Genomic DNA, 15,347 nt, shown 5'->3' with positions numbered 1-15,347 from the left:
GGTTGCAGGTATAAATGTACCTATAATATACGATTTATATATATTAACAGTAATGTATGTAATACGTTATTTTATTAAATAACTAGCTATTCTATAAAATTCCTTAAACAAAAAATATGTTTTCGACAATTTTATTTTATGTTGATTAAACAAGATTACTAATTGTATGCAAGGTTCATCATAATCAGTGGCGACGCTAGATATGTTTTTTCTGGTAGGGCATTCATGTATGGCCACTCAATCACCAATTAATTTCTTTATACCATATTTTCAGGAAATTATTGCTAAAAATTAGGTTCAAATTAGGTTCCTTAAGTTCAAAACATCAAAAATTTAAAAATGTATAAAATGTTTAATTTTTATAGTTGAGGATTGAAAATTTAAAACAAGAATCCTCATAAATAGTTCATACAGTAAGCAAAAAATGTTAAAATATATTGATAAACACTGTTCATTTATACAGACATTTTTACTTAAAATTTGAACGTAAGCCCATATTAAATTCAAAAGTATAGATTTTAGTTAAATTGTTGTAATTTAAAAAAAAATTTAATGTTAGTGTTAGGAACGGGAGCATACTACTTGTGTATAAAATTATTATCAGTAGGTGAGTTGCGTCCCGCAAAAAAAGGTTCAAATAAGGTCATAGTCTATTTGCGTCCCAGTATACCCTTTTTTATAACCTGATTGCGTCCTGAATATATCGATTTATAGATATCAAAATTCAAATAAAAAAAATTCATGTTTTACATTTTGTCATGATTTCCAAACTTATAACCATCAATTTTATAAAAACGAAATCGAATCGAATAACCAATAATTTATATTACCTATGTATACATGTTCCCATACCTTTTGGCTTCTTCACATAGAATAATACCCATATAACTTATTAATATAATATACTGTCATAATGTACCTAACGAATTATTAAGGTTTATAAACTATCGATATTAATGACACGATTTTAGTTATTTTATTAGATAATATCAATAATAATTATATAGCCGAAATAATATTAAATTAATAAAAACGGCAATTCGTTCCTATAATCCAGTCCCAGTCAAAGCTACCTAACGATATAATTTCCATACATTAGCGATAACTCAATCAGTATTCTATAATATATTAACTAGTAAAACTGTGTAATTTATGTATTAACGAGCATATTAAGGAATTTTATAGAATAGCTAGTTATTTAATAAAATAACGTATTACATACATTACCATTAACATATTATATAAATCGTATATTGTAGGTACTTCTAACCGATAAATATACATGCAAACAATAGACGCTGACCATCGACCGCAGATACCGTGGTACGACTAGTTCGGTTCGCCGCGCTGTAGACAGAGATGGGGGTCTTAGGGATAACTGTCATGCTTTTTCGTTACGAAAATATTTTTTTGGCTGACACCACGCCAGGCACTCGAAAATTTTGTATTTAATTACACACGGAAAAAACAAAACAGTTGTTTGTTCTATAAAAATAGTAGGATACAATAAGTACATTATAATTGCTTTAGGGATAGCTATAAGATTTATTAGATTTACTAAAATATTATAGTCATGTTATTATAGTCATTCGAACTAAAATATGCTATTTAAACTATATATATTAGTTAATTCAACATTAAAAACTGCATTAACTATAAAATATAGTAAACCTAACCATAACTAATAACTATACTGATATAGTAATAATAAGTAAATCATTTTAGTTTTTTTACCTATTAAATAGTTATATTTACTATAATTTGTATAACTATAATATTTAAATAATTTTTTTTTTTCTGTGCAACCGGACCACTGCTCGCCGCCAAGTTATCACTGACTAGATTAGATAAATCATTATTTACATATAAAATAGTATTATAACTTCAAATAGTTTTTAGACTTGCACATTTAGAAATTAAAATAGTTAATAAAGTTAGTACTAACTGCATACTTTCTAAAATCGCATTCATAAAAAAAATAAAAAGTTATGCATTTGTTACTTACAAATAAAAGAAAATTGAGGAAATTTGAAGTTTTACTGTAATTGATTTGTGATAATAATATAGTAGGGAATACTATTTGATTATTTATTTAGAAATATAGCATATTAACCCGGAACATTTTTAGCAATAATTTCCTGAAGATATGGTATACCATTAGATATAAACGGTTTTCTCAAAGATGACCTCAGATCAATCGGCGAACTAATATACGAATATGTATCTTAACCTACTAACCTAATACTAATACCTACCTACTAATCCCCACTACCTAATCTAACCTAACCAAGATAAGAAAATATTATTAATTACAACCATTGACCATTGACATTACTTCAGAAAAAAATAAACGAAAAGTATTTATAGTAGGGTTCAATAATTTTAAACGTATTGTTTAAAATTAAATGTTCAAAAAATATATGTTTTTGCTAATTTATGCTATGCATATTTTTTATTTTTCATATTTATTTCAAAATTATAGTGCATATAATTATGCATATTAAAGATTTTTTAACGTAAATTTGGTTGGTTTTTAATTGCATATAAATCCACACTCTAGTTATCATATATAATATGTATATTATCAGAAAGGTTAAGGAATCATCTTATTTGATATTAAGCTATATTATTGACAATGTCATCATTAAGTAAATACCTACTAACATTATGTACAAAGTACTATGACAAAACTATATCACACGAACGTACTAGTATGACGTAATTTACTATTAATGTACTCATTAATCATGATAATATAAATTGACATTTTACCATTATATGTATTTACACTGTTATATTTATTAAATTGTGGTTGGATACAATCAAGTCATAATTATATTACCTATTTATTTTTATATATTAATTATTAGTATAATTAATTATATTAGTTAATATTTCATATTAGTATAAATTCCATGTTGTCAATTAGTATATATTATTAATTTTATTGTATTCAATTTAGTCATACTATTCTATATGTCCGTTTTTATGTTATCTCGGTTCTCGTTTCTTAACAAGTATGTAAATATAAACGGTTTTTTTTCTTCTATTATATAATTACATTACTCAATTAATTAATTATCATTTTGTTAAGATTTAACTCTCACCTTTACCACAAGCTATGAAGGAGTACATTTATATAATTGTATGTATTATATATGTCATAAATGTATTTGAAACAAATAAAATCATCCAATCAAATAAAAAAAATAATAAATAAATTATTTTAATTAAATTTAAAAACAATTGAATTATTTTAAACTAGAAAATGATATATATTAAAAAAATATATTAATTATATATATTAATTTATACTTGTTTTATATCGATTATAGTTTTAGACTATTTTCAGACTCAATCTAGTATTCCATAGTCTCCATTACCATTTTATGTAGAAACATATGGTAAAAATTATTTCCTACAGCTAATAATATTATTATCGGAATCCATTGTGAAGAGTACATAATGTTTTTCGATTAAAGTAATATTGTCTCATCGTTAGAGATTATTAGACTCTAATGGATCCGTTCTTTATTCCATGTAATTATTGAAATGATTATTTTCACATTAACACATTTTATAATGGCGACTATCTATAGTGTAAGTATTGTAATGGTCTGCTTACTACGTCCTTGATAAAACCTATAAATGAATAAATGTAATATATATTTTAAACTTAAAAAAAAAATATTATTAAATTAAATATACAAATTTTCGGTTGTTTTCGACAATTTTATTTTATGTTGATTAAACAATATTACTAATTGTATGCAAGGTTCATCATAATCAGTGGTGACGCTAGATATTTTTTATTAGGAGGGCGATTCCGTGCCAAATTTTTTTCTGGTAGGGCATTTATGTATGGCCACTCGATCACCAATTAATTTGTTTATACTTTATACCATCGGCGGCTATTGTTCGCATGTATATTTGCCGGTTGCAGGTATAAATGTACCTATAATATACGATTTATATATGTTAACGGTAATGTTTGTAATACGTTATTTTATTAAATAACTAGCTATTCTATAAAATTCCTTAATATGTTCGTTAATATATAGATTACTGATTTGGTTTTCGCTAATGTATGGGAATTATATCGTTAGGTAGATATGACCGGGACTGGATTATAGATACCATACAAGGTTTGTTGCCGTTGTCATTGTATTAATACAAATAATACATTTAGAGTATATTGAACTACAAAATTCGGCATAGACTAGACTTATTAGTGTGACGATGATCTGTCTTAAGATACCAGGAGATGATTACTTTCTTTAATACGAAATAAAAACTAATTAAAATAATGAGTCACATTATAATAACTATCTTAACTATTTTACAGTTGTTCACTATTCAGTATATTATTTAAAACTAATATTAAAAAAAATACTTCGAATAAATGCAAATATAAATGAAATAATAGAAAATGTTAAAGATCTAAAATGATTATGACATTTAAATATATTATTTTAATTTTATTGTAATAGTAAATTATAATATATACAAGACACGGAATAGTGTAGATAAATATTATAACAACGAAAAGCCTGTGTTTAATCAATAAAAAAAAATAAAAAAAAATATTATTTTTGTTTGTACATATCATATTTTATCATGTCTGTACTATGTACACATACTATTTATAGGAAGAAAACACCCAATCACAATAGAATATATTGGTGTTTAGTGTTAGAATCTCGTTGTCGATGGTCGATCTAGTCAAAACATAATCTTAATTGGTACAGGAATAATAAATAATAAATAATAATAACACGCTGAAATATATTACAAACAATAATAAAGAAAACGCGAATAATGAGAGCAACAATACGATAAGAACGGGGGACGACGACCAGTGCATGTTGCATAGACTGTAAGATTACCTTCGCTGCTTTTAATTGCAACAGTGTCCTTACATGTAGGGCTGGTTGGAGACCAGTTGCTTAGGCTCTGGTATAGGTATTTGATATCTGTCGGTGTGGTTGGTGATGCGGGTGAGGCGATTACGACAGAGGAGTACCGGCGTTAAACCAATCGTTTTTGTTCACCTCGGTCGCAGAGTAAATCGTTTGGGTGGAAATGGCACCACCTCTGCTGCTATTGCCCCGTGCCTGGCACATCCTGAACTGGGTTTTTGTCTTTTGAAAAGACCAGATTGGTATTGTTGTATGTCTTCAATATTCTTATACACCAATGTCTGTAACTGCGGCAAAACATGATTGATGCTTTTCAGCATGGCCAACGGTGTGTTTTCAGGATGAACCAACAAGTGGCGTCCATTTGACCGCAACAAGGCCAACTGCTCGCTGTAAAAAAAAAACGACGGATTCAATTTATTAACCTCTTCCTAACACTATAAGACGAGTAGTAGGAGGGCAATGATGATTTTAAATAGGAGGAGCAAAGACACTTACGAATTTCCACTGTATAACGTTATATTTAAGTATTTGGTTCAGAAGTAAGCGCATATCGCGATTGTACACTTAGATAACGCAATCTGGACTATATCATTTAATGTCACCATCAATTCCGAATAAATGTAAGCTTTGGCGTTTATGCATTGTATTACGCATTGTATTACTCTCCCTTGAAGTCTTGCCTTTTGCAACTGTGTTAAATATATATATTATTTATTTAATAAATACAAACGGGCGTTACTATTATACACATTATATTTTAATAATTTAAAACAAAATTATTCAGTGTTTTATATAGCAAATGCCTAAGTTTAATTACTAATTTTTGGTGTTTATACTACTCTGCATTTAATTTAATAATATAAAGGATTGTCATTTAATTTTTTTTTACATTAAAGATTTTTTAATTATTTGATTATCACAATATAATAACAGTATAATTTAATTACATTATATAACAAATACTGTACAATAAAAAGAGAGAAAAAAAGACTATTTAAATGTACCGTATGTATGTATTTTACTTAAAATAAACATTGAATTAGTTTACTAAATAAAACATATGTGATAATGTGATATATTGCTATTGGTTAAATAATAAATATTGAAATGATTGTAAGGAGTTGATAAATATTTCACACCTATTAAGTTAAAAAAAAAAACTACTTAATTACCAAGTTACATGTACAAATACTGTATGCACATTTAGCTGACAGAAACTCTAAACAAATTAAAACCATCAGCCTACAGAAACTAATATCTATTAACATGGACAGTTACACTTAAATATAAAACGTAGTCAATAAAATTATAATATTACTAATTTAATGTTCAACTCATAGTATCTTATGTTCATTTATTGAACATTATCAACTTATCTGTGTTATACAAAATTGGCTGAAGTTATGCACATGCTATTTTTGTGAATAAATATATACTTGTTTTTAAATATGAAGGTTTAGATTTTTTTCAAGGTTTGAAATGATGTATTATTTTATTCTAGTGTTAGGTTTGAATAAGTACAGTCAATCTTAAAATATTAAATATCATTTACCTTGAATGCAGGATGACTAGATCCATCATGAGCAAAAGGACGATCCAATATTCTTATCAATTCATATCCATGATAACGACAAAAAGAATTTTCCTGAACAGTTTGAGGAACAGGGCTTGACGTCGAAGACGAAAACATAGTTGTCATATTATATTGGCTAGGTACAACGTTGGAGTATAAAACAGTATTATTATAAGGAAAACAATATTTTTTCTGTTTTTAGATATTTAATAACTTGATTTTATTGTATAATTTTTTATTTCATTACACTTACTTAATTATTGGTGCCACATTAGTATGCACGGCAGCACAAACTAAAGCCGTTGTTCGTACAACATGATCCGCAGCGTTTATCAAACTCCTACCTTGCGATATTGTTGGGCCCTAAAAATCTAATAAAATCTTAATGTAAAAAATTTTTACTTACGAATATTTATTATATAACACACAACAAAATATTAATAGCAAAGGTGTTAAAGTTAATAAAAATAATTAACTCATTTTGTGTTAAGAAAAGGTTGGCATTCATTTGTCAAAGATTTAAATTTAAGTTAAAAAGTTATTTTTTTAACTAATTCAATTCAAATTTGTGTTGTTGTAACTTAACTTTTCATAGTTTATTATAACTTTTATGTGGTTAAAATAATATTATTTTCATATCCTATGTAGCCAACAGACTTTACTGATTCGTTGACTCATTCGATCATTATCATTTATTTTTTAATAATACATAATTTAATGATGTTGAAACAGTGCTATAAGTCTTGTTTAATGTTTATTTAAATCAAAATACTAAGGCACTTTATGACCTAAAAATACTGTAGCATGAAAAAAATTGTTTACAGAGTTGGGTTCATTTTATTTTCCAATTTAACATTTAACTTTTTGAGCTAAATGTTTTGTTTGTCAACTATTAACTTTTAACCGAAAGCAAATTAATTGGTTTAACTTAACTTGTTACAAATAATTATTTTCATTCACTGACCCAACAATTGAAATTATGTTAAGAGAACACGAAATCGTTAAAAAAGTTAGAAGTTAGATAACAAATCATACATTTAACTCGATAAGTTAAATGTTATTATTGAAAAAAATATTAACCTACCTCTGTATAAAATAGTTTATTTACTTTTTTAAATTAGCATGTGTACCTATCACATAAATAATTACTTTTATTTGTCTGATTTCCTGATTTTTAATAAATAATTTTATTTAACTTTTATCATAATGTGAAGTGTATATTTTACACATTTTACATATTGACATTTATAGATAAATAGATTTATGTTGTAAAACTTACCTTTAAAGTTCAATGTATTTGTGAGTTGTATACGACACCAAAGCGTGTACAGTGAGCCTCTGTGACAATCTCCAACATAACCTAAAGGCTGCTGTTGTTGAGTTCATACACTAGACAGCTGAGATAGCCACTGGCTGCAGCATCTTCACATGTCATACTGTCCAATAGGCAACCATTTTCAAGTGCGTACTACGGACACGTTAGGTGGCTGTGGGCCACGGCTTCCCGACACGTGGCTGAATTCCAGGGACAACCGCGCTCGTGAGCATACCGAAGTACATCGATGTTCCCCCATGCCGCGGTCGCCTCACATGTGGATATGTCCCATGGGCACCCATTTTCCTGCAGGTACATAAATGTTTTGTGTCCATGGGTACCCCCGACTTTCAGCAAACGCCAAACTCTTTATATGTCCATTGGCAACAGCGTTTTCAATAAATTGAGTATTCTAAAAAAAATATAAAGCTTGATTACAATAAAAAATATATTAAATACATTATTTAGGAAAAATTTCCCAGAGTCCTGGGACTAATATTTGAATAATTATACTTGGGGAGTTCAAAATCCCAACCCCCCTTTCATGAGCGTTATTAACTTATGAACTTCACAGTAAAAATGCCAAATTGATTTTGTTTTTTGGTTTAATTCCAAAACAAATGACTGCAAATACATGGCATTTTCACTGAATATTTGTATTAGAATTTTACACACACCGACACCATAACATTTTCAAAATATTTCTACTTTTGATGAGCTGTTTACGGACATTTACAGTTTCCAATTTTTTAATTTTATTTTTTTAATTGTCAAACAATTTTCTTTATTAGTGGGTCGATATTAATAGAAGAAAAATATGACATTTTCTCTGTCAGTATAACAATATTATCAAGGGTAGGTTACCTACATTTATTTGAGCAATGCCAATTTTTTACGAAACACGACGCCACTGCTGCACATGTGTACAACCGGCAACTGCACTCACACGCGGCCAGTTTCCCTAAATATTGACCTTAAATAAACACTAACATGTCCAGGACTACGGTTATCTATTCGAGTTGTACCACTGTACCGGAAGTGTGTAGCTTGTATAGTACTACAGTTCTGTGCGTGGCCAGAACAGTACATAGCCAGTCGATGGGTTGTAACTGTGAGAGATGTGACATCAAGGCTGTGCGACATCAAAGTCTTTCCCGTCGAAGAATAACGCCATACGCCGTCAGATAATAATAGTAATATGTCGTAATTTTCGTCCGTGTCTGAATCATCAACTGATAACTTTACAGAGTCAGCGTATACTAATCAACAAGAAAAAACAATCACCAAAAATAAACAATCATTTCTTTATAAATACTAAATACAAACATATTTCTGAATTCTCCACATTTATCGTTGAAATATTCTTATTCCGTGAATAATATTCATACATCGTCTTGGGTTTTAGAAAATATGCTTTTTGAAAAATGTTCTTTTTTTAAAAATACACTCAGTAGTTTTAGTAATATTACCTGTTGAATAGTTTTAATTAATAATATTTCTTAATAAACAATATAATACAGATTACTGTTAAATAATATACTATAAACATGGTTATTGATAATGAGGAATAGGCTTATTGACATATTATTATAGTCATCAATACAAGTACAGCAGCCCGCTACCTCCAGATGACCATACAGTTTGTAAGTCTTTCGTTCTACTATATTTAATATGTAACTAAGATTGTTGTAATTTATTGTGTAATAATAAAACATATCAACTAGAACTTAATGTTTGATCTATCTTTCATGAAGCTCCTGAGTTATGGTTAAAATATAATTCAAAGGGGTTTCCTCACTGAATTATCTGAATATAACTGGTTCCCCAACCCTGTTACATAAGCATACAAATAAGGCGATTGTGCTTAAAAAATCAGCCTGTTTGTATCTTTTTTACTAGCTGTAATTGCTAGTTACTAGTTAATTTGTTTATACATTTTATATGTTTATATAAATAGTTATTATACAAGCATGGAAGTATATTGTGGTGTTAGAAAAACTGAAATTATTTTTAAAAAAAGTGACAAAAAGAATTATATATATTTAATGAAAAAATGCATAAATTAGTGACATATACTCATACTAGTGAAATAAAGACAATTGACATTGACTATGAACAAGTTATAATATACTTTAATAGTTTTCAAGTTGATCAATTATAATAAAAAAAATACATAAAGAAAAAAGTGACTTTTAATGAATTTATAGTAACTTGCTTACATACATGTAGTATAATATGCAGTAAAAACAAAAACAATTACAGATATTAAATAATTAATAATTATAAGTTGGTTTTTTTTTTTTTTTTTTGCTTATTCCGGGCCTTGAAGGTCCATCCTTATCAAATTATAAGTTGGTATATAAATTAATAAAGTAGGTATACTCACAAATGTTTTGAGATAGGACTCAATGTTCATAAAATATGAAATCAAATTTATTCGGATTTGCAAGATAGATTCTCAATTTTTTTGCCAAACGATTATTTGGCCAGGCTTAAATTGTAGTACTATAATTTTAATAAAGCTGTAAAATATAAATTATTAATTATATTCATATATTGATATTATAAAAATCAACTATCAAATAAATAAATAAAATTGTATAAATAATACCGTTGCCAATAGTTAAGTATGTTATATGATTACAATACCTAATATTATATTTTAATAACATGATCAAGGTGGATTTTTCTTTTTTCATTTTACTTAAATTACAATTTCTGCAGCCATGGATATAAAATTTTAACATACCAATTGAGTGGCGTATATTAGGTTGGGGCTGATGTGCAACGAGTACACATGGTAGTTGCGGCACTGGCAACATGCAGTAAGTGAATTTTAGTTGTTCACTTATTTTAATTGAGTTAAGTAGTCAAATAAATTTTTTGTAATTTTGATTTCATAAATCAATGTGTTTTGGGGTATTTATTATGTTGACATTTATTTTTTTTACAATTTTTCATTACCTAACTAAGGTTATTCGTATAAGATGTGATCTACCGATAATAACTTGATAATTTAATGACATGACCTAAATACCTATTACGATAAAGTAATACTCGTTAAATTTATTATAATCACCAAGATTATAATACCTAACAAATGTTATATTTTGAGATTCCATTAATGTGTTCTTCACGTTTATAATGAACTTGAATATAAAATTATAAATAACCATATTTGGTGTAAGTGTATTTTTTGCAGATATGTTTGTATGTAAATTGTAGTGAGTAATTTTAAATAGAGCAATAAATTAATTTGTGTGTTTAACAAAAACATTTTTTTGTTGGCAATAAATGGTATATATTAAAAGAATATAACTGTGGGTGGTGAAACTGTGTAGTGTTAAGTTTTTAAAAAATATACCAATTATAATTTTTTTCAATTCATATAGTAGAGTACAATAGCAGTTCCAAATGTTATGTAGATCTTACATTTTATCACTTTTTACTATTAGGTAAAACATTTAAGGACACCATCTGATTTATATTTTGGGATACTGAATTTACTATTTAGAATACATTTTAAAAGTAATTTTTACAACATAATCTTAAAGTATAAATGCATTCTTTACACTGAAGTCTTGTTTGATAACTTTTGGTAAGAATGTTGATTTTGATTGTTATTAATTATAATAGTTATGTACAGTTAATTTTTAAATGAAATTAATATTATAATATTCAATATTTTTTTATTTTTATTTATTCTTCAAGAAGATAATGGGCCGCACTTAACATGTTCATGTGGGGGTCCATGAGTTCACAATTTGAAATATCAATACATTAAATAGTTCTTATAAATTAAAGAATTACAATTTGTAATATACATTTCTCACATACCTAACTATAATATTAATAATATAAGTACTTATATATTTTATTTTATTTATTTATATAATATAATATTATAATATAACATTATGTAAAAAAATTATGTAGTTAAATAATGCAATATAATATGGTACTATAAAACTAAAATTAACAATAATTACTTAAGTCGTACAACTTAACTGATAAATAATGCAGTCATCCTATACGTTTGTTATGAGTCAGTCTATATTTTGTTCTAGTAATAGCCAAAGTGTAATTTTTTTTTTTTAAGAACCTTAAAAGAGTTGCTGTGTTTAATTTCTAATGGTAGAATATTGTAAATTTTTGGACCAATATATAAGTATGTGGATTGTGTTAATTTTTTGTGCATAGTTGGTACTTTGGTATTAGATATTTGTCTAGTATTATGTCCGTGTTCAGCTTAAAAAGTAAGGTTATTTTTAATTATGTAAAGTACCAACACTTATAAAATAATTTTTTAATTGATAGTACATTCATGTCATTTTATTTTGTGTGGTATTTTGAGTTTACTATTAATTAACAAAACACGACTTCGCACAATGAATGACCGAATTGAACTGAGTAGAGACTGAATAGTGAATATAGTAGAGAATTGTTGAAATAGTCCAAGATGTATTCTTTATAGTAAATTACAAGTTATTCGCCATGTACCTAACCTTGTATAATTACAACTTGTTTAGTATAATGCAATTTTATACATACTATTAGTGCAAATTATATATTATTAAGATGATGCCAAACCCTGTTGTCTCCGTCTGACAAGTGCGTAACATAACAAATGTACCCTCAGCAGATCATGTTTAGCTCCGTTAGTTTAAAAATTAGAGTAAATCGACCTATTGAACTTGATGGTAAGAATATTATCTGTTAATATGTTGATTATTACGATAGTTAAATTTTTTAATAAGTTATGTGTATATAATATAAAGTAAATTAAAAATGCTCATAACTCACTCAAAAACTGAATAAACGTAAAGAAAATAAAACCTAACCTAACATACGAACAATAATGTTCTTAGTATCAAGTTTCATAATAGGTCGTTTCACTCTAATATTTGAACTAACGGTATTAAACGTGATCTGCTGTGCGTCAATTTCCTATGTTACGCACTTGTAACACGGAGATCTTTGTTGTTGATGTTTTAAATTATTAAAAAAAATAAAATAAAAACAGGATATTTGTGGTGACTTTAACTTCTAGTTACAGCTGATCATAATAAATTATAACAAAAAAATATGCCCGACTGCAACCTAACTATAAAATAATATTAATTATAAATATAAAAATGCCACAAATGAGATAAATATCAATCAGAGGCCATAAATTGATTGTCACAAATACCAAAATTTACAGGACAGCAGTTTTAAGGTTTTTAATTATTCTACATGAAATAATTTGTGTTGTATATTTTTGATATCCGTGTTGCAACTTATTTGTTTGTAAAATATTATGTAGATTACATGAGTTATTACTTTAAGGTCTTAACATTTTTTTTCAACGTATTTAAAATGTTTCTTTTAAATTTAAATGGGATTTGTTATAAGTAACAATTATAATATATTATTACTGGGGACATACAATGTTTTGATGATGGACAAATTAAAAGTGGTTAATTTAATATAAACTCCAATTAATTTATGATATAAATAGTTAAAATGTACTTAGGACTAAGTTTTTAAATATGTATAATATATAATTGTTGTAAACATTTAAAAAAAATAAAAATTTGGTATTTTGTATGTGAAAAATAAAAAGTAGCATATTTAATTAAATTTTTAGTCTAATAAAACAAGTTGTTTAATGTGCTTATTAAAGACATCACATTATTAAATGTAAGAAATATAAATAAATGACATAGTTATAATTTCTATTTAATTTAATTTACTAACAAATGCTAAAAAGAAAATTATTTTATTATATCAGTTCTTCAGTATAGGTATAATAATAACAAAAACAAATTAAAAATGAAAGAAAAAGTATAATTTACTCTTTATAATAAAAAGTATATATTAAAAAAAATGAATAGTAACAATACTATAAGATATTAAACCAAATTTGAAATGTTAACTAATTATATTGACTATTAACCAATTAAAATAAAATAAGAAACTCACAAGGCTGTATACACAACTAAAATACAAGATGACACGATAGTCACACAAATGATAATAATATTATAACGTATCATCAGTAATTAAAACTACAGATATTAAAGAGTTTTTCAAAAAATTAATACAACCGGACATTTTTATATTTTTTTATAAATAGATTAACAAATTCAATAATATTATCTTCAACATTACAAGTCCAAAATTTAATGAATTGTTTTTGACAAAAATAACAAGTCCGGACTTGTTATATTTGTCCGCTTAATATTTAGATCATGTTAAAATATGTATTGTATGTCTCATTAATTTAGGACTTGTTGTATGCGTGCACAAAATAATCCTATCTTTTGCTAAAAACACAACAATTAAAGTATAAATAAAAAAGGTTTTACTTATTATATTGACTTTTACTGAATCAAAAAGATAACACAGATTAACCCAATACTCATAAAACGATTTTGAGAAAAAATGGACATACAACTTTTAGCCATTGATATGATTCGGTCTTACTCTAATTAATTAATAACACAAATGGTTGACTAATACTTACAAGGGACTGTGTTGAGTGGTAGATTTAATCTAAGTGACCACTTAGCCACATTCAGAAGACGAACAAAATACACAATACTAATGCTCAATGCTCATCGCTAGAAAACGTAAGAACAGCAAACTCCCTAAAATGGAAAGACAGATTAATATATATATAATTGGAAGTTGCACCGAACAATAATTACCAACAAATCAATAGAACACAAATTCAATTTGTACAATACAAATGGAAAATGCACTTGTGTGGCACCGTTGGCTTCGGCCGCAGCTGCAAACACGCTGCAAGCTGAGCTGAAAACATTAAAGAAAGTAATCATTAGTAAACGAAAAAAACGGTCATTGCAGGGATCGGCCGGATTAGGTACGAACAATCAAACAGGAACGGCAGATGAAAATCAAACGAAGAACGAAGGCATTATTAGTATCGCCTTCTACATACGAACGGTTAACAATACAGACAATCAATGGCACTGAAGGCCTTACAAAACCTTAAAATTACCTTTAAAATATACATTATAAAAACATGAAAAACCAAAAGACTTGCGAAAATGCGACGTTCACGGAATGATGTCTGTGAAGCTGATAGCTCCCGTACTTTTATCACTTATCAATTCTGATAAGACAGGTAACCGCAATATTGCATATTATACAATTGCATATTCATATCTCACAAGTGGTTTTAATAAAAACATACTTTTTTTTCAGATTTCAGATATAATTCAAGATTCAAGATGTATGGATGAATAATAATAATTATTATTATTGAGATTATATTATTATGTACTATTAAATATTATTAATTAATTAATTTATACAAGTAATAAAACAAGAAGTATTTATTTTGCGAATTATGTATTTAGTATTTACCTAGTTTGAAAAATAGATATATCAATATGACAATATATGACACAATGAAACATTTTAAAGTATTTTACTATTCTAAACTAGTATCAATATGATTCCATTAACAATGATTATAGTGTAAGTAAAAGCTTACAACCAACTATCCTACAGAGAACCTACAGACATG

The 15,347-nt window shown here is 26.8% G+C and overlaps 1 long non-coding RNA gene across 1 annotated transcript; it reads right to left on the bottom strand.

Annotated features, from left to right (window-relative positions):
• Positions 1-4,560: 4,560 nt before the first annotated feature.
• Positions 4,561-15,103, bottom strand: LOC132934815 (uncharacterized). The gene is made up of 11 exons (XR_009663086.1): positions 14,687-15,103; positions 14,503-14,608; positions 14,319-14,442; positions 10,197-10,332; positions 9,137-9,279; positions 8,679-9,069; positions 7,775-8,222; positions 6,749-6,866; positions 6,475-6,631; positions 5,418-5,611; positions 4,561-5,309 (listed from the first exon to the last, which is right to left on the bottom strand). It is a non-coding gene; the product is annotated as an uncharacterized LOC132934815 (long non-coding RNA).
• Between the last annotated feature and the right edge of the window lie 244 nt (positions 15,104-15,347).

Source organism: Metopolophium dirhodum, chromosome 1 (assembly GCF_019925205.1).
Source record: "Metopolophium dirhodum isolate CAU chromosome 1, ASM1992520v1, whole genome shotgun sequence".
NCBI lineage: Eukaryota > Metazoa > Arthropoda > Insecta > Hemiptera > Aphididae > Metopolophium > Metopolophium dirhodum.
The sequence above is the reverse complement of the archived record's forward strand: the minus strand, read 5'-3'. Positions and strand labels throughout refer to the sequence as shown.